At 51.0% G+C, this 23,034-nt stretch overlaps 4 long non-coding RNA genes across 4 annotated transcripts; 1 reads left to right on the top strand and 3 right to left on the bottom strand.

Moving 5' to 3' along the window:
* Positions 1–306: 306 nt before the first annotated feature.
* On the bottom strand, positions 307–3,960 carry LOC140694735 (uncharacterized). The gene is made up of 3 exons (XR_012070350.1): positions 3,855–3,960; positions 1,977–2,086; positions 307–581 (listed from the first exon to the last, which is right to left on the bottom strand). It is a non-coding gene; the product is annotated as an uncharacterized lncRNA (long non-coding RNA).
* Positions 3,961–4,340: 380 nt separating this feature from the next.
* LOC140694743 (uncharacterized) lies at positions 4,341–8,449 on the bottom strand. Its single transcript, XR_012070359.1, has 6 exons — positions 8,290–8,449; positions 7,325–7,409; positions 7,108–7,195; positions 5,249–5,377; positions 4,773–4,905; positions 4,341–4,379 (listed from the first exon to the last, which is right to left on the bottom strand). It is a non-coding gene; the product is annotated as an uncharacterized lncRNA (long non-coding RNA).
* A 336-nt stretch (positions 8,450–8,785) lies between these two features.
* LOC140694738 (uncharacterized) lies at positions 8,786–15,744 on the bottom strand. The gene is made up of 7 exons (XR_012070353.1): positions 15,497–15,744; positions 15,072–15,192; positions 14,608–14,806; positions 12,899–13,015; positions 12,294–12,480; positions 12,106–12,187; positions 8,786–8,870 (listed from the first exon to the last, which is right to left on the bottom strand). It is a non-coding gene; the product is annotated as an uncharacterized lncRNA (long non-coding RNA).
* Positions 15,745–19,118: 3,374 nt separating this feature from the next.
* Positions 19,119–22,674, top strand: LOC140694713 (uncharacterized). The gene is made up of 3 exons (XR_012070298.1): positions 19,119–19,369; positions 19,517–19,724; positions 22,489–22,674. It is a non-coding gene; the product is annotated as an uncharacterized lncRNA (long non-coding RNA).
* Positions 22,675–23,034: the final 360 nt, after the last annotated feature.

Raw genomic sequence — 23,034 nt, 5'->3', positions numbered from 1 at the left:
AATGTTTTTTAAAGGCACAAAAACTCACCTTAACTAGATCTCTTCTGAGGGGGCTCTCTTCTGCTTCTTCTTCTTTCTGTCTCCATTTCCCTCTCTCAGACACAAACACATTCAGTTTTGTGAAAGGGGACTTCCTTCCATACAAAGACAGACTTCACATCTTCAGAAAGATACCTGAGAAAGCACGTTTCTCAATTCAAGTCTTTGTGTGAGTTCTGGGCAACTGGCTTATTTTCTAGAACAATCGGTAGTTACAAAATCAGGAAATCATCTTCCACAAAGGCAGAGTTCTGGTCCGTGTTGATAAAGTTGGGGATGTCACATTTCATGAGTCTGTTCGGCTCCTCCTCTGGCCACCTGCTGCATCTGATGGCTTCCTGGAGCCGAATAACACTGTAAAGGGCTATGGTAGGGATACCAGCTTTGGCCTTGTCCAAGTGGTCCACTTCATTGATGTAGCAGTGAAAGAGGGACCTAGATTCGTCATTGCACTGCCAGAGAACACCTTGGGCAGCAGCGGTCTTCCAAAGTCTGACACAAAGCTGTTGAGTCTAAATCTCTTCTCGGGAGACTCTGCATTGCTACAAAGAAAACCAAAATAAAATATCGTTCACAGTGTAGCTCGGTGACCTGAAGAATCATAGTTTTTGCCATCTACTGAGAGTAAATCCCTGCACAGAGCATGCTGACATGCACTGGAATCGAAAGACATCACTTCTGAACACATACAATTAAACCCAAGGCAAAAGTCTAAAGTGAGGGCCCATGGACCATCCTAAAAAGACATCGTTCCCTGAGAATCCTCAATATTGGTGCCTCGCACACCAGTGTTTCTCCGTGGGACACTCAGATCTCTTCATCAGGATTCGTTAAAGTGCTTCTTAAAATGCAGAATTCTGGGGTGCACACCCTCAGAGTCTCCAGAGGTAGCGACTGGTAGTCTGTATTTTCATAGCCACCAGGATAACTAAACATGCTCAGGTTTAGCACCGCAGTCTACATCGGGTCACCTGAGCATCGACAATTCTGTCTCACGGGATGGGGGGTGCCATGTGTGTCAGGGTGCTGTCCTACCCATGTGTCTCCCCTGATTCTCAGAACTGACAGTGCTGCCCCATTGGGCACGAAATACCACCGTTTCACAATGCATACGCAGGGCGCCCGACTGAAAAACAATCAGTGATAGGAGAGGGGACAAAACTCAGCTTCCTGTTACCTTGTTTCACTTACTGTGGGACGAGTGATCAATTCAAGGGTAATAAATCAGCGAATGAGTGAATAACATGACTCGCGTTAGTCCCACGAGTGCCTGGAAGAGCAAGCCTGGGCACATTGAGAACCATAACAGCCCATCTACTTAAATGTCATCCTCCACAGATCTATGTAAAGGTTACTTCCACCCAGGCAGTGACTCCAGAAGGGCAAGAATCATGTATGAACACACTCTCAAATCCAGAACAGAACCTGACAACAATTAGGCTCTGGAGTCTGTGTTTAGCCAGTGTGGAATCTCAGTGATTCCAGCTCTTACACCTTGCCTTCCCATCCCACCACACACGATATGGCCCTTATGTCCAGTTCTCCCGGGGCTGGGGCCACGGAACCCATTTATAGGACTGGAAGAATCTGATCATTTAAACCATCCCCCAGATTATCATCAAGAGTCACCTGCATTTCAGGGATCAGTAATCCCAGAAGCTTTGCAGTTCAGGCAGCTGAGGGATTTTTATATCAGCTCTGTCTTCTACTGTGACTGCCTGGGTGACATCAGACAAGGAATTCTGAAAAGCCTGAACTTTTCCTTTCAGGAATAATCTAATTAACAAATCTCGTTGACCACTCAACAAATGTGATGTGAAGATCAATAATTTACACAGGAGTACAACATTCACTAGGTCGTGGATTTAGAATCAGAGGAAAATCATTTTAGAAAGATTGACAGAATGTAGCTTTAATGCGAATTTAAGTATTCTTACCTTTCAGTAAATCATCTTCCCCTACTTATCACTTCACCCAAGTTTAAAAGATGTCTGAGAACAGGGATGAGTGTGTCAGCAATCTGAGACCCAATAACCTAAAATGTCACCTAGGAAAAAGAGGGGAGTAACACATTTTTAAAAAGCATGGTGAGGATGGCGGGGCCATCCCCAACCCCAGACTAAGAAGCTCTGAGTAATAGCTTTCCTGCCTGCCTGGGGCATCAGCTGATGTGAAAATCCACCCAGAAACCTCACTGTCCAGCAGCTCTTCCATAACACAGGCTACACTTTCTCAGAATTAAGAATTGCGTCCAGTAACCACTTCGCTGAAGAATAAAGACAAAGGAGAACAAGAGAGTTCTGCCCCTCCCAAGGGAGAGCCCAGACCTCGGGCTGCATGCACTGCGCCCACCTCCCTGGAGAAGAATAAACTGGAGAAGGGCGTTCTGCGAAACTGCGGCAGCAAAGGTTGAGATGGGAACAAATTGACCAGCTGGCCAGGGACAGCCCCCTCCGTCGCTGCCTTGGCGGCTGCCTCAGCCCTCTCAGCCCATCCTGCCCACCTCCGGTGGCTAAGCTGTCAGAGAAATTGCTTTGCGACCTGGAGCAACAGAGGCTGCCCTCAGGCCAATCTGCGGAAAAGATGGGAGCTAAACCCCCAGCTCCCGAGCGGCAGGCTCCATACCCCCGCCAACACCCCGACGCCCCCGCACCCTACCGCAACCCCGGGGAAATATGACCCGGAGAAGTGTGACCTGGGAACGAGGGGCAGCAGAGGCCGCCCCCACGTCAGGCCTGCAGAGAGATTGGAGCTTATCCTCCAGCTCTCCAGGGGCAGCCCCTGTCCTCTCCACCTCCTGATCTCACTGCGCCCACCTTCCTGGAGCAATCAGACCAGGTGTGGGGTGTCAGGCGAATCTTGCTCCAGAGAGGACGTCCCCAGGCCAGGTCAGGGGAGAGGAGAAGAAGTGGCCCCATTAGGCGGGGCAGCCGGCCGTCGCAACTGCCTCTGCCCCTCGACCACATCGGGCCCGTCTCCCAGGAGCAAGCTGACCTGGAGACGGGCATCCGGCTTCTTGGGCAGCAGAGGACGCCCCCAGGATTGGTCACGGGGAAGAGGAGAGCAAATTGACAGGCTCCGCGCTGCAGGTCTTCTACCCCCGCCATCGCCACCCCCGCACCTTAAAGGCACCGCCCAGGGCGCCCCTCCCCCAGCAGGCTGAGTGGGACAGGTGCGTCTGGTGACCTGGGGCAGGAGAGGCCACTCCCACACCAGGCCATCGGGGAGACGGGAGCCAATCCACCAGCTCCCCAAGGCAGCCCCTACCCCCGCAGCAGCCACCACTCTTGCCCATGACCTAACAGTGGCCTTCTCTAGGGAGCAGGCTGACCTGGAGATGGACGTCCGACGAACTTGGGACAACAGGGACCGCCCCCAGGGCAAACCATGGGGGGAAGTGGGAGCAAATGGACAAGTTCCATGGGAAAACCTGCCGTTGCTGCCACCACCCCCAAAGTACCAAGTCCAACTCCCGGGGTCAGGCCGACTAGGATACACGCGTCTCATAACACAGGGCAACAGCGACCGCCCCCAGGACAAGACGCGGGGAAGATGGGAGCAAATGGTCCGCTCCCCCGCTGCAGGCCCCCGACCACCGCCACCCCTGCACCCTGACTACCCTGCCTCCCGCCCCCAGCAGGCAAAGTGGGACAGGGGTGTCCCGGGACCTGGAGCAGCAGAGGCCGCCTTCAGGCCACGCGGTGCAGACATGGAGCTAATCCACAATCTCCTCCGGGGCAGCCTCCCTATGCCTGCAGCCACCACCTTACCAGCCCCCTGACCGCACCGCACCCATCTCCCAGGAGCAAGCTCACCTGGAGTCGGACCTCAGGCAAATCTCCGGCGGCAGACGTCGCCCCCAAGCCAGGCCGTGGGGGAGAGAAGAAATGGAGCAAATCCCTGGAACACATCCCCTGCCCCTGCCGCCTCCGCCGCCGCCTCCCAGGAGCAAGTTCATCTGGAGACCCGCGTCCCGCCTCTAGGGCAGCAGAAGCCGCCCCTGGCTCCGCCTCCGGGGAGAGCGGAGCGAATTGATCGGCTCCCCCGCGGCAGCCTCCCTCCCCCCGTGGGTCCCGCACCTTAACGGCCCCGCCCCCACTCCGCACTCAGCAAGCTGAGTGGGACAGGAGTGTCCGGCGACCTGGGGAAGAAGAGGCCGCTCCCAGGCCCAGCAGCCGGGACAAGGCAGCTATTCCACCCGTTCACCAGGGGTAGACCCGCTCCGCCCCTCTGCCGCTGCCACCGCCCTCTGACCTAACCGCCCCACCTACCAGGAGCAAGCTTACCTGGAGTGCAACATCTGGCGAATCTCCGGAGGCCAAGCCCCACCCCAGGCCAGGCTGCAGGGAAGAGAAGAAATCGATCGGCTTGCCCGGGCAGCCTCCCAACCGCCACCGCCGCCGCCGCCGCCGCCGCCCAAAAGCATTGCAATAGCCTACCGGGGTCAGGCTGACTGCAAGGATGTGCACTTGCCTTCTTATCCTGGCCAGGTCCCTGAGCACCTCCCTGCATCCCTACACTCCCTGCACCTCTGCACCCCTGCTACTCTCTGCAATTCTGCATCCCTCCACCCCCACATCCCCTGAAATGCCTGCGCCCTCCACAGCCCCTGCACCCCTGTCACCAGTTACACTTTTGCGCTGCTTACACTCCTGCACCCCTGCATGTCCCACACACCACCTCTTGGGCCTTTGGCAGAGTCTCTGCTGTTAGACCAATGCACAGTGACTCACTCTTTGCCAGTATATGATGCATCAGTGGACGTCAGGGGTTGCCTGCAGGAAGGTACATGTTCCCGGTCACTAGCCTGGGCCACTAGGGTGATCTCTGTGAGGTCACCCAGGACGGGTTCAGAGATGCTGTTCTCTGGGAAGAGAGGAGTTGAAACCGGTCTTGAGGGCAGAGCTGTGCTCACCAGGCCGTCCACGCTTCATGTTTTACACAGGGCTTCGGAGAAGTGAAATGGATCCGGCCAAGTAATACCGGCCTGCTGTGAGCCCACCTCAGTCCTGGGCTCTGAGTCAGACCGACTGGCTCCCTCAATCAGGGCCCAGTTTGGGCACCTGAATGGTCCCTTTGAGGCATCCCAACAGTTCTCAGGATGAAGTCTGGCTGCTTCCACCCCATGGCCCTCCCTCCTACTGTGCTGGCCTCAGGAAGGTTCCTTATATGGGGAAGAAGGCAGCCCACACCCTACCCCACCCCTCACCTTTCTCTAACCCAGGCTGGTGCTCTCTCTGCCCCTCAGAGTCTGGGAAGCCATCCCTCTTCAGTTATGTCCCTTCTGAGATGGACTTGCTTCCACTCAATTCTAGGCGAGGATGCACCATGGAATGCACTGGGTAAGAGAACCAAAATAAATAATTTCTTCTGTGAGGTTGTCTGTTTATCTACTGGGGCTGGGCTGTGTGTAGTTTGCTACAGCTATTGGTGTGAGAGGCTAAAACAGCCTGTGTGTCCTTGTTTTCATCTCCCCGCTGTCTTTGGGTTTTCCCTAGACACTCCTGAGACATTTACTTCTGTTAGTATTATTCCTGTTATTACACACGGGCCCTACTGACATGGAGGTAAGGTGTTGGGGGAGCGGGACAGAGCAGGGCATCTGCAGTCCTGTGATTAGTTCTCATTGAGCCTGTGCCCTGAGCTGTGACCTCCACAAGTGTGTCTCTTTCCCCCCACCCCAATTTGGGTGACACAGAAGGGATTTCCCTTCTCCCAGGTTGGTTAGGCTCTGGTAAAATAATTTCTCATTAAAAAAACAAACAAAAAACAACTTCCCCCAATGAAACAGAATGTTCTGGGTGTATTTCAATACAGTTATTTTCTCCTCTCCAGGCAGGAAGCATGAGGAGTTATCCTCTGACCTTCATTCTGAGAACAGGACACGGTCCTGGATGTAAAATACATGAAAAAGAGCATGGGGCCCCTCTGACTGGCCCCCTGGAGTTGTCACACTCTGATTTCCCCACACTGAGCCTCCTGCTGGCCTCAGGGACCTGTTAAATCTGCCTGCCCCCGGGGTTCTTACAAAAGCAGGTTCTGCCTTGGGAGCTGTGACTCTCCAAGCCTGCCCGCTGTTCCCTTTGCAACCTCTCTGGGTTGGAAGCAGCTTTCCCCCTCAGTCTTCTGGGATCTAAGAAGAGCAGTGGGTTTGCAGCTCCCTCAGATTTGGTGTTATTTTCAGGACAGGAGGAAGAACTTCTGAGCTCCACACGAGCTGGACCAGAGGCTGGAATCCTCCCTTCCTCTGCCACCGTGCAATCAGTGGCTGTGGTTCTAGCCGAGTTTCTGAAGATGTGGACTTAAACACACATATCCCAGCCCTCACAGGAGCACACAGTCCCATAAATCCCCCTAGTTTCCACTGGTAACTATGGAGCCGATGGGGACACGGGTTTCGGGACCACAGAGGCCTGACTGCATGACTTGCTCCGTGGCCTATTTACGTGGTTGCTCCGGGCCTTGTCTGAAGTGGCTTGTTTACCACACCTGGTACGTGGGAAACACAAAATAAGTACTAGAACCTTCACTTTTTCTCCCTCCAGGGCCTTCAAACGTAGAAAGTAATAAGTGAACTCAGACAGCCTAGTCACCACAATGAGGTCCGTCCAGCCTGGCTCTCCTGAGTGATGGGCACTGACTTGCACCTTAACTCGGAACAGTAGGGGAACTGCCTTCCTCTAACTGGGCCTCTCCCCACACCAGGCACGCCCGCAGCTCAGACGGGGCCAGCTCCCCAACTGAGGTGTGTGCTGGTGGCTTCAGTGTGACCTGGCCCTGCCGGGACATGAACCTGCAGTGAGTGAGGTGGAGGGTCGGGTGGAGGGGGGTCCCTTCTGGGGTGGCAGGGGGCCCGGTAGCACCCCTCCCAGCCTGGTGCCTGGGGCTCCCTAACACCTCCTACAGCTCCTGGGTTGGCTCCAGTCCTGGCCACTCCACACACCCTCCCAGTATCTTTTAATTATGTCCCTTTTCTGCTTTTATCAGCGAGAAGTGGCTTCTGTTGCTTGTTCAGTGAAACAGTACATCGGGAAACCAGACTACTTCTAACATCAGTAAAATACCAACCTCGGTCAGCTCGCCGGGCAGACCGTGCAGCACAAAGGCCTGAACAGGGCTGTGCGAACGGCTTACGTGAAGGGTCCTCAGCATCTGTCTTCAGAGATACAGAAGCTGATGGTTCAGGTAAAACCTCAGGGTGGGATTGAGGAATCCAAAGCTGGTTGGTTTCAAAGGCTAATTGGTCAGACCAGACCCCTGAGCTGTGGTCAGAAGCCTGGCTCACCGTCACGCAGACTCAGCGCCCTAAGTGCCGGGTGGGGCCGGTGCTGTTCCCTTTGTAGGCTCTCGTTGGGGATTCAGTGTAGCCCCTTAAATACAGCAGAAATTCCAGCCCCATTAGCCCCCAACCTGAGTGTTCCATGACACAAATCCCGGGAGTGTTTAATTTTCATCTTTGTTTAGGAGGATGAAGGTGGTTCAAGAGAAGACATAAATTCACACTTAGTGACACAAGGTCACAGCCAGTACTTCCTCCACGGAGAGCTATGTGCTCCCACAGTGGTGGCTGGGGGCTCGGCAGAGACCCTCTGCTGGTCCCAGAAGGACTCGCTCCTCTGGCCACAACTCATGGGTTGGACAGCAGATCCAGAGGGTGACAGAGCATCTTTCCTGGGAATTTGGAACTGACACATAGAAATCAAGTTCACTCATCTGGAGTTTGGCGGAGGGGAGGGGCGGTGGTTGGAAATCAAATGAAACCAGAGCATGAGAGACACTTAGAAGTGAAAGAGCGAGAGACAGAGAGACTGAGCTTGTGAGAGCAAATAGTCAGAAAGAAGGCAAACAATCAGGGGACAGAGGAATTCCAGCTCCTGACTGTCTAGTCTGTCCCAGCCCATCAATGACCCCGTGAGATGTTTAATAACATTCCAGTTTTGCAGATTAGGAAACAGGCTGAAAGAGGTGGGGGCTGGGTTTGGGTGCACAGTTAATTCAATTGCCACTGGACCCCACACTTCCCATTGCCTGAAGGCACCCTAATCCTCACTGGGACCCCTGTGGTCCCCTGACAGCCCAGCACCCTGATCAAAGGGACCCTGCGGGAGTGGGAACCCCTCTTGAGTGTGGAGAGTTCCCTGCCCCGAGATGCCATGCATCAGCAAGCTCCCGCTCACCCCAGGTTAACATCAGCCCAGCTGTACTGTCTCCCAACCCGCTTCCCTCCCTGCCAGGCACCCCCAACCTTACCACCGAGTGTACTGCAGGAATTCAGGCACAGGGATGCCCAAATCAACACGAGCCCACCGGCTATAGAAACAGCAGACTCCCAGCCCCGCCTGGGTTGCGAGGGGACAGAAGGTGTCCTCAACTTTCATGTGTCTAAAACAATCTTCTTCAGCTGGAGGTTCTAGAGAAAAATAAAAGGTCCAAAACATAGTTCGGTGAGGAATTCCTCCAAGGACCTGACTCCAGTGTCTACAACCATGTGTACCTACCCCCGGAATTGGGGTGAAGGTGGATTATTGATCAGCACAACCCCTGGTGGCCCAGCTCCTTGGCTTGGCTGCCCCGAGGGGGCTGGGGGAATGGGTAAGGCCAGGGCACTCAGGAAAAGCACAGAGGACCTGACCTCTCCCTTCTGCACTCGTAAACCCTTCCCCAAATCTCAAGGCATTGGACAGAGATCCGCCACAATAATGAGATGCTCCCATCTCTTCACTCACTCCTGTCGGTTCACTTAAATGCTGAGCATCCACTGGGTCCCAGGACAAGACACATAGAATGGCTGATGGGACAGGCTTGGTCCTTCCCCCTGGAACCTGTTCAATCTGATCAAAGAATGATCACTCATAAAGAGTTTCTCAAAATTATACAGAGACCAAAGACCAACTGCAGAGTGAACCAAATTTAAAAATATATATGAAGATCCCCCAGTCTCCCCGCCTAAGGTTAACAGCATAAAGCAAAAAATTCTTGCCTTTAATCACCAGGGAAGTTGTCACCCCCTCTCAGGTGGAAAGGAGAGTTATTCTTTGAGCACGTCACAGAAGTGCTCCATCGGATTGGACCAGGGCATCTACATTCATTCAGCAAATGTGTATAAGCTCCTACTACATACGGGAATCTCCTAACTAGACCATTCCCAAGGCTCTCGGGCTTTATCAGTCAACAAAATAGACATGACTCCCCATCACTGGGGGCTCAGAATTTTAGCAGAGGAAACAGGCAGCATGTTGGGGTAGCAAGAGTTTGGATAAATTTTTAAAAAAGAGTGATATGAGCAAACTCGGGTGATGGCGGTGGGGTGGGAGGCAGGCAGGAGAGAATAAGGCAATCCTGGCAGATCTCACGGAGTAATGAACTTGAAGCAGAATAGATCCGGAGGAAGAAGGAAGAGCCGGAGCCAGAGGCCCCCAGAGTGAGGGGGAGAGTGTGGGCAGAGAGGCAGAGCACGCCGGGTCCTGAGGCCTTTGTGACGACTTTGGCTCCTAATGACATGGTGACCCGTTTAGTGAGTTTTGAGGGGAGGGGTGATGTAGTCCAACTTATGCTTTTGTGTTTGTGTTTTTTGGGGGGAAGTAATTTATTTATTTTAATGAATGTGCTGGTGATTGAACCCAGGATCTCAAGCATGCTAAGCATGCGCCCTACCACTGAGCAACACCCACCACCCCCAATGTATGTTTTTACAGGCTCCCTCTGACTCTGTGTGGATGAGAGATTGTAGGAAAGCAAAGATGGAAACAGAAGGCTATTGGTATCCAGGAAAGGCTGAAGGTGGCTCTTAGGAGGGCGGGGAGCAGAGAGCAGGTATTTAATTAAGACAGAATATCCAGAATTTTCTAACAAGCTGGATTTGCTGTCTGTGAGTGTAAAAGAAAGAGAGAGAAAGGACATGGTTCCAACATCTGGGCCTGGACAATGGGAGGGATGTCCTCTCCGGATGGGAAAGGGGATGGGAAAAGGTGGGGCTGAGCAGGTGGAAAGGGGCTGGTATCAGCTCAGTTCTTCAATGTCATGGTTAAGGGGTGTGTTACATATTGCCACAGAAGTGCCTAATAGGTAGAGGAATCTGTTTTCTTTTTCTTTTTAACATTTAAAAAAATATAATTAAACATATTAATTGTATTATGTGAATGATTTGGGAATTTTGTTTCATGCCAAGTTATATGTTATATATAGCCAAATGGAGCATATATCAAAAAGGGGAGAAATGAGGGCTTTCACATAAACTGACTGTCCGTAACGTAGGTAAAATTTCAATAAAACCAGTCTTCAGGGCAAAAACCTCATCTCGGTGTTACATAAAAATAAATGAAAAACGACTATGTTGATGTACCATTATTTCATGTTACATAATAGCCCCAAACTAACAGTGTTTAACTATGAGGCTTGTAGAAATACTATTCGCTTTATTCACATAAATACAGAAGTGCAGAAATGTTCTAAGGTAGAATTAGCATCTTAGTGGAAATAATACATATTTGAGCATTTTACATGATATATATGTACTGATTCAAAATTTGGAAAAGTAATTTCATAGTAGAACATATGTATGAATGTGAAAGCAAGATGAATGAAAGGAAAAGAATGTGATGTGAGTCTCAGGGATAAAGGCTCAGATGGAAAGGGGAAATTAGGGAATTTTGGAGAAATCGAGAAATTGATGGCATGCCAATTTCCAAGGCTGGGTTGCTTCCACCAAAGGAATAGCAGAGAGAGAGAGGAGAGGCCCAGGAACCCACCCTGGGGAACACCCACAGTATATGTTTGGAAAAAACAGGAGACATTGGCAAAGGACCAGCCAGCAGGCCAAAAGCAGAAACAGACAGAGAGATGGGCTGGAGGTTGAGTGAAGCAGGAACACGGGGTAGGAGGGATGGAAGAGCTGGGTCAAATGCTGCCGAGGGGCCAAGCATGATGAGGAGTCAAAATTGACCACTATATTTAGCAACATGGGGTCACTGATGGCCTTGACAGGGCAGTTTCCATAGAGCGAGGGATCAGGCGAAAAGCCAGAATGGGTGTAAAAGGGGATGGCTCAAGAGAAGATGCAGACAGTGAGTTTAAACAACTCCTTAAAGATTTGCTGCAAAGACACAGGGTGGCAATTGGTGGGGGTGAATTAGGGTCAAGGAGTGCTGTTGGTTTAAGAGGATGGACGTTTATATACTGATGGTGCCAACTAGCAGGAGAACAAAATAGATGAGGCAGTGAAAGAGAGGATGGTTTTGGGAGTGACAACCCAGAGAAGATGGGAGGGATGGGGCCTCGGGGACTTTTGGAGGAACTGGCTTTCGATGCCACTTTTAATAAGCGGTGGGGCACCGAGAGTGAGGTCACAGACATCAGAAGGCGAGTGGATGTGCTGGGAGTTGCTTGTGAAATTTCTCTTCTGTTGGCTTGTTTGCTTGTTCAAAGTAGAAAACTAACCTTACCAGCTGAGGAACAAGGAGGAAGAAAGAGTTACTGGAGCCATGAGCAGAAGATAAGAAAGAGCCTTCCAGGGAGAATGGGACAGTAAAAAGGGCAGGGGGAGGCGGGGGAGTGCGCTCCCAGAAAGTTACATTTTCTCTTTGACGTCCCCAAATGTGTGACGTGTTATTACCCTTCCTGCTGTCTACAAAATAAAAATTAATTATGGTTCAGAGGAAATGCTATTTCATTCTAAGAGGCTGCCTGTTTCTCAGGAATGGTCATCTTAAACTGCAAATATTACAAACAATGTTGAAAAGATGAACCTGTGTACCTAAAATCCCCTATTTTCTATTAATCTGTTTACTACTTAGTTCCCCTATCAATAACACATAACAAATACTGCCATGATGGAGGTACATCGATGCTTAAAAGGAAATGAGATCTGTATCCTTTTGCTAAATTCCATGGCTTCCTTAATATGCAGTTCCACTTGGAATTTAGGAATGTCTGGTATAAGAAGTGAGAAACAGTTTGAGAAAATCCCGACTCAGAATTATACATCACAACCACATCTCACAAGTATATACAGCCGTAAAAAAGTTTAAAAGCAAAACTCCGTAACTACTCTTAAAGACCTTTGCAAACCTGGGCCTGCCAAGATGTTTCCAAACTGGAAAGGAACTCCAATCTCTTGCCTGGTACCGGACCAGGGGCTGGCCAGCCTTTTCTGTAAAAGCGAGAGAGTAAATATTTTCAGTTTTGCAGATCATTTTGTTGTAACCATGCAGGTAGGCAATAAGAAAGCTAAGAGCACTGGGAGATAGGAAACAAACGGGCATGCCCACACTCTCCCTTCCACTCAGGGCAGCTTCTCTGTGGTGGGGAGCTTTGCCACAATCACTTGCTTCTTTTTTCCATTGGTTTCTTTGTTTCCACCTTACTGCTCGAGCTCAGAACTTCAGGTGGGCCTGGTCCTTCAGCATCCATGCAGAGAAGGCTGAGCGGGGTTGGGAACCCCACCTGATGGAGAAGAGAGATTACTGGGAGGGACATTGTGGAGGCCACCATGACACGAGACAATCACACCTTCCGGGGTGAAAGGGAACGAAGACAAGGGAAGGACACAGTAGTGGGACCCCTAGGTCGCCTGCCAGGCTTGTTCTCCCTCCACGGCCACCATGGGGGCCTGGGGGGTGTTGGGCTTCAGCTACGGTGATTAGGATGAAGGGACTCAATATAAAGGACCCTCCAACTTCTCACTAGGTTCCAAACGCAGCCCCTCTAATTCCACCCTCTGAGTTTCTGGAACTCTGCTGGAAGAATACATGAGCAGGCCAGAACCAGAGCCCAAGCCAAACATGACAGGGGCTCGTGGGGCTGTAACCCCATGCTCAGTGGTCGGGGACTCCTTGCAAATCTGCAGAAATCCCTGTTCCACCTCATTCCTGGGAGAAACCCCAGATCTCCTCCTGCTCTGTCTGTTCTTCTCTTGAGGCTATTGTCCTGGAGGGATGCTGAGTCCTTGAACCTGGTCCTCCAAACGTACATAAGCAGCCTGTTCAATAAAACAAATTATGCACTTTTTCACATTTGCCAGTTTTTTGATTCCAGAAAGGCTGTGGGACTCATTCTCACAGTCTCCTGTGCCCCCACCACATGGTGGCCCTCTGCTCATGTAAACACGATTTCCCACAACTGCACCCTGCCTCCCAGCTTGTCAGAGGGGAGTGTCCCACAAAGACACAGGTGTTTGTGAGGATCCTGTCCCCCAGCAGAAAGCCTGCTCCTGGAGCCACGGACAGGGATCTGGCCTCCTAAGCCGCTCAGCTCTAATTCAAAGCCTAAAGTGGAGGCCCCGAACATTGCTGAATGACTTTCTGAATCACCTGGACTGGAGGGGACTGATTTTCTTTCCAGGAATGGAGGTAGCGCAGCCTCCATTTTCAGGGCTGACCTTGACGATGGATCTAGTTCCCCCGACTGCACCGCAGGAAGGAGTGGCCCTTCCATCCCACAGGTTGGAGACCCAACCCAAGGGAGTACTGAAGCAGTGCATTGCTGCCAGGTCCAGCATCCCTGCAGAGTGGCCTCTGCCCTTGAATGACCCCCTTCCCAGGGCCTTTCTTGCCCGGACACCACCACACCCCAGGCTGTGCCAGAGCTCTGGGGCTCTGCGTGTCCAGGGCACACAGGTGGCACCTGAGCCAGGTGTCCCCTGGGCCTCAAGGGAGAGAGGTCTGCTTCTGCATCAGGGGAAGGTGACCCCATAAGGCTGGCAGGACACTCTCAATATGGACCTCCAGGAGCCCTGGGAGCAGTTTCCCTGCAGGTGTTAAGAGCCATCATCAGGAGGGCAGGCCCCTCTTTGTGCAGACCATCCAGCAGTGCTGGGCCCACGTGCTGACCTCAGAAATCTACATGCCCCCAGTATACCCCAGGCAACCTCACAACTTCGTCACTTGGTGACCTGGGTACCACGAGCTCCTTGGCCATCCCATGAGGGTGGTCCTTGCAGGCATGGTCTCCAGGTTCTCCCGTTGAGAAATCCCCCTGGGTTTCTGTGGTCACAGAGCAGACACCAGAAGATTCTAGTCCTGCAGTGACCCCCACAGCAGTCAGCTCCCCTGTGCATGTCCAGGGACAAATGACAGCAATTTATTGCCAGGTACCGTGATGAACAAGGGGGTGGGATTCCATACTAAGTTCAGGATCCTGGTAACTCACTCTGCACCCCAAAAAGCTTCCATGAGAAATGTGTGTATTGGGATGTCTGTGCCCCTAGAAGAGCTGTTCCTGAGGGTTCCTGGGACCCTCCAGCCCCTCTCAAGGTTCTCAGATCCTGGGTCTAAATTTCTATCTGCCTCTTTTGGTTTACGGCCACCTGTGTCTCGTGGTCATGGGTCACTTTATTGCATGACTTGGCATGTTCTTAGTGCTCGTCCTCCACCCCTGCACTAGACTCCCAAGATGTTCCCACTGACCCTTGGCTCCCTGGGTGGCTCAGGGGGCCCTAAGTCTGCACCCTTCACGCTCCTCCTCTACCCCCACCTCTGGGGCCACCCCTAGGTGGACTTGGAGGTGTTTGTAAATGAGTCTTACACAAGGACATGTCTGGACAAAGCAGGACCCCACCCCCGGAAAACTCACCTGCTCCCTTCTCAGAAGAGGACCCCACAGCCCCACATTGCCTCCCAGGGGTCTACTCAGGACACAGTCCCCCAGTTCTGGGCAAGGTGTCTCCCTGGAATCCTTGCTTCCAGGAAGAGTCTCTCTGTCCTTCTTCAGAGTTTAGAGGTGTTCCCATGTCCCTGACCACCAAGATGCCCAGCACAGTCCCTTCAGTGACCTGGAGAGACAAGTAACTTATGTGGCCACAGGTCTCACAGGACACACCTGCTGGGACCCCAGGCTAAAGGGCTGTCCTTCTGCCTTCTCAGGTGTGGCTCCCGTGGTAACTTTTTGCAGGGGGCCCAAACGGGGAGTGTGGCCCAAAGCAGTTCATGGGGCTCTCTGGGCAGGGAAGACTTGGGCCAGGTGGCCTTGCCTGGTTTCCCTGCTGGGCCACTCTGAAAACCCCCGCTCCTCTGGCTGTGGCTGGAGGCCCCTCAAACCTCAGGGCGGGGCTCTTTCTCTCAGCCTCCACTGACTCCAAAGCCACGCTGGTGCTGGCGAGGGGAAAGAGCTTTCTTGCCTTCTTTTGGCCAAGTTGCCACAGGTGGATGCTGCGGGGAGCTGGAGAGAGAGGTAGCACTTGCTCAGATGTGAGTGGTTAAGCAATTTGACACCCTGTCAACTAGCCTTAAACATTGGAATGAGGTCTTTCCCGGTAAAGCTGGAAGTTACTTTCAGTAACTTGTCTAAAGATTTCTTTTTTTTTTCCACTTAAAGACTCATAAAACCTCTCCCAGGTCATTCCTGGTATGGACCATTATCCAGGGATCAATCAGGAAATGCAGGAGGAGAGGGGTGGGGGTGGGGGAGAGGGGAGGTTAGATCAGAGCCCACGGAGAGGAGATGCCCCTCCCAGGAGCCTCACACTGGGCAGTGGCTTCTGGCATCCAGCTCTCCTGTTCTCAGGCCCATTCCATCTGCGGGGTTTTCCAAAAACATAATGGTGGAAGGGCCATGGAGGACACCTAGAACTTCCAGAATAGACAGGGGGAGCAGAGTTACCATGCTGGCCCTGGGTTTGGAGACAGACCTGCAGTGGAGACCACAGGCTTCTGAGAAGCCAGTTTCGAAATAAAGGCAGTATGCACTGGAATACCCGGCTCGAGAGAGTGCTTCATCATAGACATGTAATTTACATAGTTCTCACCACTAAATTCTGTGTTCCCAACACGCTACATGAATGACGGCTTCAACACACATTCATCTCTGAGATGTGAAAAAGTGTAGAGCCGCTCTTTCATCCTGCATAATGGGCATGGCTACACTTAAGAACACTTACCAAGATTTCTCAGCAAGAGCCAATTTCGAAATAAAGGCAGTTTGTGCAGGAAAACCCTGTTGGAGTGAGGGCTTCCCCATACACATGTAAGTTATAGAGTTCCCCTCACCATGAAACGCTGTTCCCAACATGCTACATGCATGAAGGCTTCGACACACATTCAGTTCTAAGCTGTTAGCATGTGGAGAGCCGCTCTTTCATTCAGCACAAAAGGCATGGTTACACCCAGGAAGATTTACCCAGATTTCTCAGCTGCTTCCTTCAGCCAGATTCAAAATAAAGGCAGTTTGTGCTGGGAAAGCCTGTTGGAGCGTGTTCAGAGCTGTTTCGGGCTCTGTCCCAGCTGGAGGGTGCAAAGCCCAACCTCCAGAAAGAGGGACCAGGACCCCACCCGCCAGGTGGTGTTGCCTTTGTAGGGGAACAGTGATCTTTGGGTAAGATATATTGCGGCTCTCTCTAAAAACTGCTTTGACTTAAGTTTGCATCCTAGTCACCAGTTCCAGGACAACAGAAAAGGCATACCCTACATCCCTTTGCACTCAACTCTTCCCAAAAGAGCAAATATTTGTCCATGAAAATACCAGCTGCTCTTCTAAGGCCCACTAAATACCCAGCAGTGTGGGCGGTGCACTCTTGATCAGGGACAGGTGGAGAGGGAACAGCGGTCCTCCAGCAGGCTTGGCCTGGTGTGGCAGCTGCGCTGTGGGTGCGTGGTGGGGAGGGAATGCAGGGTATCCTGTTTGAGGGGCCTCTGTGCACGCCTGCATTATAGTCTGAGGTTTCATACAAAGGCTCCAGGCATCCTAACTGGTCAGATACAGCCCCCACCCTTGGGCTGGAACCACCAGGAGATAAGTACCTGTAACAGGGACGGTGCCTGGTGTGGGGAGAGGTCATGGGACACTCCGGGGGCAGGGGCGGTGGTGCTGGGGAAGGCAGGGGATGCAGTGAAGGGTGGAGGGAGCAGGGTCCTTTGCTTGGGGGTGCGAGTTCTTTGGGAGACCACAGGGAATGGCACACATCATCCCCACCCTATACCCCAAATTCCTAGCCCCGCCAACACAGGGGCTGCTCTGCACCCTCTCAACGTGGCTCTCCTGTAAGACCGCACCCAACCAGGCATCTGGCACCCTGCCCTACCTCCCCTCTTGGGACAGATCCCGTCTTCTTGGAAACTGCCTAGCAGCGCGTATTCAAGGCCGGCAGCCGGCCTGGCGGATCTGCACTTCAGGTGCCCTACCTGGCCAGCCGTGCCTGCCTGGGCTCAGTCCTCTATCTTGCCCACCGGTAGCCTGGGTCCACTTCCGGTGCAAGCGGAGGCCGCGGAGCCCAGGCTGAGCCCCGCACACAGACAGGTGAGGGTGCCCCCGCCCCGCTGCCCCGCCGCCCCGCCGCCCCGCCCACTGTTGGCAGCATTGCCCCAGCCTCCGGCCGGAGCCACCTGCAGCTGAGGACCTCCGCGCGGCCCCGCCCGCCCCGGCCCCACCCAGCTGCCCCATAAGCCTACCCCCACCCCCGTCCTGGCCGCGCCCTTGCTCCCATTGGCTCCGAAAGTTCTGCTCTCGCACGTCTAGCCTCGGGAGGACGCAGACGCAAGCGCTAGGGGAGGGCCCCGCGGCATTGCCATGGATACAGACGCCGCGCTCCTCGCGGGCTGGCGTGCGCTTCTGGGGCAGGCAGCGGGCTCCGGAAGTGTGCAGCTGCCCGGGACCATGGCGGTGTTTGCTGCTGGGGATGGCGGCTTGCTTGGCCGGGCCACTAGTTCTGGCCGCGTCAGTCGGCGGCCGACATCCTTTCTGGGGCGGCGTCTCACAGACGGTAAACGTACGGCAGCGCCGTTGGCGGGGCCAGTGGACATGGACCGGGGTGGGATCCGGGTTGGTGTGGCGGCCGGAGAGGGCTGTGGTGCCGGGGAGCGGGTTGGGGCGGGGGGGACAGGGCTGGGGCACAGCCTCCGGCTTTCCTCCCCCTCGGGCTCTGGGGCTTGGACCGCGAGTCCGGGTAGCCCTGCGTGGCCGCGGCCTCCCAGAACCCCTGGGAAGGGCAGGTGGAGGACCCGTCTTTTATGAAGCGGGGCCTTACCCGCGTTTTGAAGAGCCCCAGAATCAGATGTTGGAATAGGGTGGTTTATCAGCCTTGTATATCAGCAGGGAAATTTCAGTTCCATCCAGATGTTGGCTCCTTCGCTAAAACTCAGGAATAAGACAAGGGTCAGTGTCAATTAGCAGTTATCTAGGGCTTGACTCAAAATAGACTGTGCGGGGTGTAGAGATGGTAGATGGGCCCTCCCTTTCAAGGTTGGTAGTCTTCTGGGATTAGAGGCCTCAGTTGAGGATTACATCCTCATCTGCAGTAATGGAGGTTGTGGGAAACATTAACACAGAGAAGGGAGGGGTGTTGCTGCGGTAACTCATTAAAGAAGCCAGGACACTTGCCTGGCTCTTGTGTAGGAGAGTCTCGCCTAGGGTAGGGCAGCAGTTATCAAAGTGAGTCCGAGGCCCCTGAGATGCAAGACTATTTTCGTAGGAACGCCGGGAAGTCACCTGCCTTTTGCACACTCTTGCACTCCCGAGTTTCCTGTGGGGTTTTCCAGGGAAAACCTAGTCTGTGATATCACAAAACAGGTAATGTAGAGGCAGATAGAATTAAGCTCTCACCAGTCCAAAAGAGATTCTCAGAAATTAAAATCACTGCTATTCCTCTCATTAATGATTTTTGTTTAGAAAAATATACTTATTTTTTGCTTAAGAGTATTAATGGTATCATGTAGTAGGTTGTTATTATTTTTAAGTGAACTCATAAGCATTTTTTAAAGTTCTTATTTAACTTCTAACACAGGAACTATTGATAGATTTAACCCACATAAACAGCAGCCTTTTGAAGTCCTCAGTATTTAAGAGTGTACAGGGGTCTTTAGGCCAAGAAGGTTGAGATTCCCTGGAGAACGGGTGCTCAGGTACTAGTCAGGTGCTTAGCGTTGATAGACAGATGCCAAGATGTCTTCTGCATGTGCTCCCGGACTCGAAATAATTGGCCACACAGAGATCGGTGGGCAGTGCCTCCACTATACAAACCAGAAGCTGCTGAATGTGTCTTGAGTCTAGGCCATGTGCTGTGCAGAGATTCCCATTGTATCTGTTCTATCTAAGCCGGGATTCCTGTGCAGAGACCTGGCTCTGAAGACCCGCTCTCCTTTGCTCCCTGCCAGGTACCTTCTGTGTTATGTCAACCCTCCGGAGGGCTTCAGCCTCCGTAGGGGCGTCTGTATCCACATCGCCTTCCTCCTGAAGACCCTGCTGAAAATGGAAGAGTCGGTGCTGGTGATACCCCCTTGGGGCCGCCTCTACCATTAGCAGAGCCTGGACATCCACCAGGTCCGGATTCCCTGGTCTGACTTTTTTGATCTCTCAAGTCTCAACAGAAACATCCCTGACAATGAGTACGAACAGTTCATTGCAGGTGAGATGGTGATCGTTTAACTGGGGCCAGACGGTTTTTGTTCTGGTTCCGATGTGAACATCGGGCCGTCTTGCTTCGGGTTTGTCAGTCTGCTTAGGGGCCGTGCTCATGTTTCCTGCACTGCAGGTGAATTTGGTCTTTCCACAGTTTTTCTCAGGAAATATATCTGAAGTGTATGAGCTCTGTGTTCCCTCCCCTCTGAAAACCCTGGCCTTCTGGTGAGATGGAGCGGTGACAAGGAGGCCACTGCCACAGAGGCCTTGTCCCAGCAGGACTCGCTCCCTGGGCAGTAAGGGCCATTCTTACCTGAAGGAAAACACGATGTATGTGTACCATGGGCCACGTGCTGGAGAAGGTATGTAACCTCTCATTCAGTATAATTTGGTCCTGCTCAAGCTTCCCATTTTACTTTTTGTAGGAGGTAAGATTTGAAGATTTTCTTTGAATACAGCTATTTAGAGCTTATCTTTTCTTTAATTGAAATGTGGTTGATTTACAATGTTTAGTTAGTTTCAGATATACAGCTGTTTTGTTAGTTTCAGGTATACAGCATAGTGATTCAGTTGTACATATACATAGTCTATTCTTTTTCAGGTTCTTTTCCATTATAGGTTGCAAGATACTGAACATTTTCCCCTGTGTTCTACAGTGAATCCTTGCTGTTTGTCTGTTTTACATATAGTAGTTTGTAATTGTTAATCCCAAACTCCTAAGTTTGTTTCCTAAGTCTGTGAGTCTGTTTTTGTTTTGTAAATAAGTTTATTTGTATCTTTTTTAAAAATTCCACATATAAGTGGTATCATATGTTACTTGTCTTTCTCTGTCTGAGTTATTTCACTTTAGTGTGATAATCTCCAAGTCCATCAATGTTGCTGTAAATGGCATTATTTCCTTCTTTGTTACAACTGTGTAATATTCTTTTATATCTAAATACTACATCTTTATCCAGTCATTTGTCAGTGGGCATTTAGGTTGCTTCTATGTCTTGGTCATTGAAAACAATACTGCTGTGAACATTGGGGTGCAGGTATATTTTGAAATTAAGGTTCCCTCTGGATATATGCCCAGGAGTGGGATTGCTGGATCAAATGATGTCTTTTTTTAGTCTTTTGAGGTATCTCCATATTGTTTTCCACATTGGCTTCACCAAACTACATTCCCAGCAATAATGTAGGAGGGTTCCCTTTACTCCAAGCCTCTCCAGCATCTATGGTGAGTGGATGTTTGAATGGTGGCCATTCTGAGTAGTGTGAGATGATAACTTATTGTAGTTTTGATTTGCATTTCTAAGATAATTAGCGATATTGTGCCTTTTTTTCATATGCCTATTGGCCATTTGTATATCTTCATTGGAGAATTGCTTGTTTAGTTGTTCTGCCCATTTTTGGATTGGGTTGTTTATTTTTTTTTCTTATTAAGTTGTATGAACTATTTTTATAGTCTACAAGTTAAGCCATGTTCAGTCTCATCTTTTGCAAATATTTTCTCACATTCCATAGGTTGTCTTTTCATTTTGCTTATGGTTTCTATTGCTTTGAAATAGCTGATAGGTGTAACTAGGTCCCATTTGTTTATTTTGGCTTTTATTTTCTGTTGCTTGGGTGGATTGCCCTAGGAAAACACTGCTGAGATATATGTCAAATAATGTTTTGCCTATGTTTTCTTCTGAGAGTTTTTTAGCGTCTTGTCTAATGTTTAAGTCTTTAAGCCATTTAGAGTTTGTTTCTTTTTTGTTTTTTTTTTCAACTCTATTATATGCTTTCGATTTGTGGTTACCCTATTTTTCAAGTATATCAACCCATTATCATATCTATTTCCTTTAGACTGATAATCACGTAGGCTCCAACACATCCTAAGAATAATGAGAAAAAGGAAAAAGAAAGAGAAAAAAATCTATCTTTTCTTGCTACCGTCTCCCTTTCCCACCTTTTTGTATTTTGATATACTTTTTCTTTTTTACATCTTCATGTTTATTGTCTTGTAACTCGTTATTTCATTTCCAATGATGGTTTTCCCATTTCTATAGCATCCTGCTTCCTTTCTGTTTAGAGTAGAACCTTTTAATGTCTCTGTTTGGTTCCATAATGCTGAATTATCTCCCTAACCCCCTCCACCCTGAGCCTCTGAATACTCAGTACAGGGAAGCCAAACCATCCTAGCCTTCATCAGTCTTGGGATGCAATCTTCAGAGTGGGAAAGAAGAATCATTGAAAAATAATATTCTGTTTGTTGCTTTCTACCCTTGCCCAGAGAGTGAGAATCACCTCTGAAGGCCGAGGAAGAAAGATGGGGGCATGGGGCACAAAGTCTTTTCTCCTTTTGCTACTGAAAAAATGATTTCTTTTGTAATTAGTGATGATGCCCTTTAAATTGGTAAGATCGAGATTCCACAGCTTCAGCGCCTGTGAATAACCAGCTGGGAGAAAGCTCTCCAGGGCCCCTGCAGTGGGAAAGGCAGCCCCTCTGAGCACCTGTTGTTCTGTATTCTTCCGGCCTCCACACAGTTTCGCTAGGCACTGTGCAGGACGATGCAGTTCCCCAAGGTGGAGGACTGGGAGACCCCTGCTTGGTGGCAAGCCACAGGAGCCCACACTTGAAGGACAAAATGAAGAGTAGTGGGGCGGGCATAGGAACAGAGGATGGTTGAGACCCAGGATAGATTCCTGGAGGCCAGCAGGTGAGACTGGCGGGGCAGATGGGGCCCTGGTGCATGGGCAGTCCTTGAGGGATCTGAAGCAAAGATATGAACCAAGATACTGGATTCGTGTGGGGGTAAATCGCCCCCTGGAGGCCACGTGGCAGTGCAGCGAGCCCAGGAGGAGAGGGCATTTCCCCAAAGTTGGGTTGACAGATCACAACCAACTCACTGGGAACCGAGAGGTACAGAGATATTGTTAACTTTTTGTCCCTCTTCCTGGAAAAAAAATTGCTTCCTGTTGAATAGCCTGTGTAGTTAGTGAGAATTAAAGACATGAAGTAACATTTCCTCAAAAGTCATCCATTGTGCAGTTGTTAATAATGGTCAAATGCAAACTTGAATAGATTAAATCAAACAGTCATCATCGTATTTTAAAATCTTTTAAAATAAAAAATCTTGCTGTCTTTGTTCTTCATTTCAGGGTTCACTTGGTGATAATAGTAACAAAAGCAACAGCAAACCTTTAAAGAATTCTGTCCTGCTGTTCAAGGAACTCTGTGTTCATGACAAACAAATGAGGTGGCACTTTACAGGAAGGACAGTCATTAATCACACAGCTAGTAAATGGCAGGGGTGGGACTTGAACCCAAGCTGTCTGACCCCAGAGCCCCCCCTCAGGCCCTTCAGTGCAGCTCATCACTTCGTATGCCCAACAGAGGCCAGCATTAAAGAGCAGCATGACCTTGGCTGCTTGGCCTCTGTTTCTTCATCTGTAGAATGGGGGTGTGGGCAGTGAACTCTGTGAGCTCAGTGGTCACTTCCTCCAGCTCTGCTATTCTACTGCTTTGAGTTAATTTAAGAAGTATCCGAGCCCCTGAATGGCCCACCCATAGGCTGGCGCTTTGCTAGGCCGTGGGTTACGGAGAAAAATAAGATCAGCCTGCTTCTCCAAGGAGCCTGTGTCCCTCCACGGCAAACGGCTTTGAGGCCCAGGCTCCCTCACTGGCAGTCGGGGACTGGGCATGAA

This window comes from Vicugna pacos, unplaced genomic scaffold, assembly GCF_048564905.1.
Source record: "Vicugna pacos unplaced genomic scaffold, VicPac4 scaffold_103, whole genome shotgun sequence".
Classification (NCBI taxonomy): domain Eukaryota; kingdom Metazoa; phylum Chordata; class Mammalia; order Artiodactyla; family Camelidae; genus Vicugna; species Vicugna pacos.
The sequence above is the reverse complement of the archived record's forward strand: the minus strand, read 5'-3'. Positions and strand labels throughout refer to the sequence as shown.